The 7,017-nt window shown below is 35.4% G+C and overlaps 1 long non-coding RNA gene across 1 annotated transcript; it reads left to right on the top strand.

The window, feature by feature from the left end:
• The first annotated feature begins 326 nt into the window (after window positions 1–326).
• Window positions 327–1,356, top strand: LOC138319861 (uncharacterized). Its single transcript, XR_011208030.1, has 2 exons — window positions 327–1,122; window positions 1,269–1,356. It is a non-coding gene; the product is annotated as an uncharacterized lncRNA (long non-coding RNA).
• The last annotated feature ends 5,661 nt before the right edge of the window (window positions 1,357–7,017 follow it).

Here is a 7,017-nt window from a genome sequence, read left to right as displayed (position 1 = left end):
AACTTATTCGTCTTATGGTTCTTTGTCTGACACTATATAATCCATCAAGGTTAAATTCTTACACAATGGTGCTGACCGATTTAATTGAAAGTTTCATCAAAATTTCCTAATATGGTTGGTAACGCTAAAGCTTTCTATAGAAGTGACACTACTGGAATCCCTCTTATGGCATTTGTTTGCAGTAATTAAAGGTTGATTTAATATTTGAGATATGGATCAACCAATTTGAAGGGTTTTGTGAAAGCTGATAACAAGAAGTAAAAATATTCGAAACTTAAAATATATATAAATTAACTTATCCCCCTTTTGGTTGTTTGTGTGTGACTATATTTAGTTAAACAACGTGGGGCTACGACATGTGCATCACCGTCCACCGAGGTCAGATTCTTACATAACGGTGCTGACCGATAAATTTTGTGTACGCCTATAAGGTCAGTGGAGGTGTGGCCGAGATGCTGAGGTTGAATGTATGTACATCAGGTCAGAAACCTTAGAGACGTTGAGGTCAAATTATTACATAACGATGCTGACCGACAAAAACAGTGAACACGTGCTCGGTCAGTGAAGCCTGGGGCACGGACGGGGATTAAAACTGTATAAATGAGAAAAATAATCTAAACGTTGTACACATGATCATCAATATTTCTTTAATATGAAAACATAATTAAATACGATTTTTAAAACATTATCGTTTAGTAAATACTAATGATGATATTTGTACAAAAAAATCCAACCCCTTGTGCACCCCGTTCTTCCTATCACTAAAGTCCTGCGTAAGTTTGATACTGATACAGTCAGCTTCACCATCTTCATGTCACCATGTTGCTGCTGGTTGTTTTCTTCATTGTGGTGAATGGGAACGAGTTTCCAAGAGATTGTGAGAGAGGGCAGAACAGCATTGACTGTCGTGCTGTACATATGCATAATGTGCATCTCGTTAAAGACAGGATATTCTCAGGGATTCAAAGGTTGTACTTTAGAGAGGTGTCACAGTTCCAGCTAACCTGCAACCAGTTTCCGGATGTCGCGTATCTGCGGATTGAACAGACTGTCTTGCTGTGTACTAATTTCCATCTCTGTGACAAAATCAACATCATGTTGAATGGGAAGGCATGTGATCAGGTGAGTTGATTTTAATCCAATTTAATGTAATTTAAAACAGAATAGATTCGATTTGGTGAAAGTGTGAATACGTATATCATCTGTATCGTATTACCAATATACTGCGGTTATTTTGTTAAAAGTTATAATTGTTTCATTGTTTCTAGGATGATGTTACCACTCCAACTTCCATTGAAACAACCACCACCTTACCGACCGTCTCACCCAACACCGTTACTTCTAGTGAAACAACCACCACCTTACCCATCAACACCGCGATTGGGTATTTGGTATGTTTATACTTCAATTAAATTTATCAAAGTAAATATCCAGTTTTGATTTTATCGCAGCATAGGAATGATTAGCATATGTCCTACAAAAAATTTCATTTTAATTTCAGATGATAAATGGAGGATCGCTTTTTACGTCATCTCATCTTCTGTGATTTTCGCGGTGATAGTCATCTGTGTGATTTGTCTAAGAAAAACGTGTAAAAAGCGGAACAATATCATACAAGAAAATACAAATGCGTACCCTACCGAAAACTGTGTTAAATGATGATGAAGAATCGCTATTCAATGTAAAGATTGACTAATTTTTTTCCCCTCTAGCTGTGGTGTCCATTTTCATGGTGGGAGGAATTCTTTACTGCGAGTATCTCATTAATGCAGTCGTTAGAGATGTGAACGAACACTTCAATAGATATCCGTACTACCGTCTTCCAGCTCCTTCTTCTTCTCAACCACCGCGACGACGATCAGGAAGGATTCGAAAAACCCCTGTGCGCTATGGGTATGAATGATCACTGTGTTTGTTTGATAGTCCAAGTTTAGAGAATATGTATGAAAGTGTGTATACGTTGGTGTACATTGTTGTAGAACAAAACAGGAGGCAAGTTTTTGTATATTTTTAATTTGTTTAATTGTTAAAGTTTAATATAGTGGTTAGTACATTCCATAAAAATTATATTTGAAAGTATGTAATGAATGGTTTGATAAAAGTGAGAGTGAAGAATCATATGTATATTTTTTTAATTATTTTAATTGTTCTCATAAAATTGTTGAAGTTTAAAATTTTATAGTGGTTAGAATTTACATTTCATAAAAATTGTATTTGAAAGTATGTAATGAATGGTTTAATCAAAGTGAGAGTGAAGAATCATATGTATTTTTTTTTAATTATTTTAATTGTTCTCATAAAATTGTTGAAGTTTAAAATTTTATAGTGGTTAGAATTTACATTTCATAAAAATTGTATTTGAAAGTATGTAATGAATGGTTTGATCAAAGTGAAAGTGAAGAATCATGTATATTTTTTAATTATTTTAATTGTTCTCATAAAATTGTTGAAGTTTAAAATTTTATAGTGGTTAGAATTTACATTTCAAAAAATTGTATTTGAAAGTATGTAATGAATGGTTTGATCAAAGTGAGAGTGAAGAATCATATGTATATTTTTTAATTATTTTAATTATTCTAATTAAATTGTTGAAGTTTAAAATACGTTTTGCTTTATATTTGATTTGTTTGGTGCATAAAAAGTGGTTGATCTTGGGTAAATTGTATGATCGATAATTGTAGAAAAGATGACAAGTGTTCGGACTAAATCCTTTCGACCGTTAAATGATCTCAATCTCTGTGTGGTTTTAAAGATGGCGATAATGGTGGACGAACTTAATCTCCTGAGCAAATGAATGTGTATTTGACCTTGAATCTAATACCTTAAGATTGACTCGACTATTCATTTGACACCTGTACGCGATGTGAAAGTACATATACACACGTATATGGCATGCCTATATTATTGGAGCTTTAAAAATGTGGACAAATAATATAATTACTCATTATCACTAGGTCGAGAGAATGGAACACTCGCTAGTCCATAGGCGGATCTATTTTCTCAGAGAACTCGGAATTACCAGAGTACGATATAGGAAAGTCATGATACGAAGTATGAACATGGAACAGATGGAAGCTTTCGGAAAAATCATACAATTCATGTTAAATGGTTCCCTTCAAATATTACTTAGAGATTCTGAAATACTGAGGGGCCGAATCGATGTCCTGAGACAGCTTGTTAACCCAATAGCAAGCTTGGCAAAAAAACGAAACCTGTTGCTGAGATTCCATAATTTATTACCGAGATTATTACGAGAGTATTATTTGAATCAAACGATCATTCTTGAAATTCAAAATGCTGATGAATAGATTGAGATAGTTGATGTCCTCTTGACAATAAAGTTAATTCCTCGGACATTTAAATTGGTCAACGCTATGAATGGTCCCGTGTATAGATTGTTTACTTAGACCCTTTTAAAATCAGTATCTACAAGATTGATGATACACACGATGTGAATTGAATGCTCGAGGCTGTACTTAATCCCCTACATAATCCCCTGGACATACATGGACACTGAAAATTCCGCGAAATCTTTCCCGAACTAAATATGGCGGGGGTGTTGGAAATGGCGGGAGGGGCTGGTAGAATATGGCGGAAGGGTGGTCGGAATACTTCTGGCGGGGGTGTTGGAAATGGCGGGAGGGTTGGTAGAATATGGCGGGAGGGTGGTCGGAATACTTTCCCGCGGTTTTGACAGGGGTTGGGAGGGGCGGGAGGGGCGGGAGGGGGGAGGGGCAGTTGCCCCATCACTTTACTACTACTGATGTATCTGGGAAATCATTGACTGAAAGGTATTATACTAAACCAATTTACACACAGATTAGTTATTCAATCAATATAATGACAGCATGTAAACTCAGATGCCTCTTGACGTTTCTTTTAGATTTCAGGAGGTACATGTATGAATACATTTATTCAGGAAATACAGTATACTGTACAAACTTTAAGAAACATGTGGACATTGGTATATTTTTGTGGCATGGTGTGTATATTTCATAAATCACTGAAATTTATAAGGATACCTTCATACCTGGTATTATTTGTCTATCTATTGTCTAACTCTATCTATATATCTGTTCATCCACTAACTTTGATTATTTTGATTTCATTATTTCACAGTATAAAATTATTCAATTGAAGCTCACATGGATGTTCTCTAAACGAAATATGTACATGTATGTAAACAGATCAGATTTAGATAGTCATTTTTCTTCTCTTCTTTTTTTGCACCCAAAATTGAGACACCAGTCCTGTCTAAATCTGTGATGTAAGTGAATTTGATTTCATGGTCAACTGTTATGGTCATTTTGCTAAAGTGTCTATATCAATTTAGAATATTTCTTAGATGAATAGCTTGTGAGGACATATTGAAGTCATAAGTCATGGCCATTTGAATTACATTTTCCTTTAAACAAAATTTCTTCAAAACCATATAACTATGAGGTCAAAACAGATATACACATATCTCTATATGATCAATAAATAATAGGCTTGTAGCCCTGTCTGTGAGCTTATAACATGCTGGGATGAATGACTGCAAAACGGGTTCAAATGAATAAACTTTACCTTAACTAAAGATCACATGAATCAAATAGCCAAATACATGTACTTTTAACTGATTTCTTGTCATTAGTTCAGATGACCTTATACATTATTAGAATTGTAGTATTAAATTTAATACAAAGTATAGGGCTTCAAAGTATCTCCAAATAATTTAATCAATTGCATTGACCTCTATTGAAAATCACAGGGTTCAAATAAGTGAATCCACATTTGTCCTGGTAGCAAGTGACCAATGCGTTCTATTTGACCCTTGTTTTTTTCTTTCAATCACAATGAATCTTTGTAATGTATATATAAAAATAACAAACGTATAAAATATCCAAGGAGTTTAACAAAAGACTTAAAAGGGCATGGTTATGAGGTTATTTCGTGGAGGACAGATGGCAGAAAAGGTCAGTCTATATGTCTGGTGAAAGTTAACTTAAGAAACCAGATATGCTGTTTGCCATAATTTGCATGCGTTAACACTTCCTTTCGGATAAGATCATTGGAGAATACCGGTATGTGAATGAACTTTGAGGAAGCTAGCTGTTCTATGCTTTATCTTAATTAAGGAAATACCATATAGTTTTGAAATTGGGACCATTACATGTCTTTTTCATGATTTCGAATAACACCTCCTTCAGTACTTTGATTTTTAAATTTATTTTCACAACTAGGATTAAATATTCAACAGATATATTTGTTATTTATCAAATATATCTATGCTGTTTTATTTGCGTTATTACTTAACACTTATTCACACTTTTGTAACAACATTTTACATTGACGATCTTTTAAAATTTTGTTACATGTAATTATGTAGATTTTAATTATGATTGTTTGAGTTTTCACTATATTATGAGTTTTCACTGCATTATCTGCCCTGCAGGTAGGGCGTTAGAATTGTACCTGCTGCCCCTATTGCATGATCGTAAAAGTCGACTAAATTTAGGATCTTATCTTTTCTCTTCTTCCTATCTGACTTTATCTTTCCAAATGGCTCTCTTATTCAGATACGGCCTCCCATGTATGTGATGTGTTGCGTGTATGTTGTGCGAGGTGCATAATTTGGGAGATATATTGGGGGCTGTATATTCATGTTGTGTCTTCTTGTATAGTGGAACTGTTGCCCTTTTTATAGTGCTATATCACTGAAGCATGCCGTCGAAGACACCAAGCAACACACCCCACCCGGTCACATTATACTGACAACGGGCGAACCAGTCGTCCCACTCCCTGTATGCTGAACGCTAAGCAGGAGCAGAAACTACCACTTTTATAGAATTTAGTGTGTCTCGGCCAGGGGACAGAACCCAGAGTCTTCCTCACAGGGGCGAACGCTCAGCTCAAGGCCAAAAGTGAGGCGGTGCCAAGGTAGGCATTAGGAAAGATAAAGTCAGTTAGGAAGAAGAGAAAAGATAAGATCCTAAATTTAGTCGCCTTTTACGATCATGCAATAGGGGCAGCAGGTACAATTCTAACGCCCTACCTGCAGGATTTAAATAGATAAATACACATTATTCATTTGCATGAATTGAACCATCAGGCTTCCGTTGCTTGCCTATATTTATTGGAATTACAGTGATGGTAAACATGTCGATTACGAAACGCAAATTGATACTTATTTCAGTATTTTGAAGCAATTTATCCATCTCTAATCTATGTTCAGATGACAAATCCATAACTTCAACAGATGGCGACAAAGCAAATGCAGACATAAACATTTCAACGGAAGGTGATAACAATCTTCATGCACCTGCCGACAGTGTATTAGATCTAGAATCAGCACCCCCTAGCAGATAAAGGTAATTAGAGGGTCACTTGTGTACAATGGTTTTTACAAAATACGTTTACATTCAACTTCCGGTTGTACAATGCCACGTAATACAGCACAAGAATGGCGTACATTTTAATGTCTGTCTTCGGTAAAGATCGAACCTAAAAGTGGATTGGAGCTAAAGAAAAGATATCTCAAGTCGAAAGACATGTTTCTGGTTTTGCTGCTGTTATATACCAGTAGCCAAAGAAAAAAAAGTGATGCAGATTAATAGTATTAAATAGTATGACTTAGAAGGCCATTACCAAACAGTACCGTCAATGTATAAATATATTCAATATCGATATGGAAATTTGCTTTTTATATTTATAGATGTAACCACTTTGCTTGCGCTACCTGATGATCCACTTCTATCCTTTTCGCTTGTGGATTTGAACTGCACATTGACAGATGATGGCACCCTTGTCCATAATGTGCCCAGTTCTACAGATAATGAAACCTGTCCAGCTGACTTTGCGCTCGCTGCTGTGGAGTGTTCGCTTAGCACGCAGAAAAGGTCGGAATACCTGTCTGCCTTCAACAAAAGGATTGACATTCCTGGTGACAAAGTATATCTGACATGGAAAATATACAAATCACGGGTGTGTTGATATTACATATTATAAAACATCAGTTACCTAGCTAATTATTCATAT

Source organism: Argopecten irradians, chromosome 3, assembly GCF_041381155.1.
Source record: "Argopecten irradians isolate NY chromosome 3, Ai_NY, whole genome shotgun sequence".
NCBI classification, from domain to species: Eukaryota; Metazoa; Mollusca; class Bivalvia; order Pectinida; family Pectinidae; genus Argopecten; species Argopecten irradians.
This window is presented reverse-complemented; position numbering and strand designations above follow the sequence as displayed.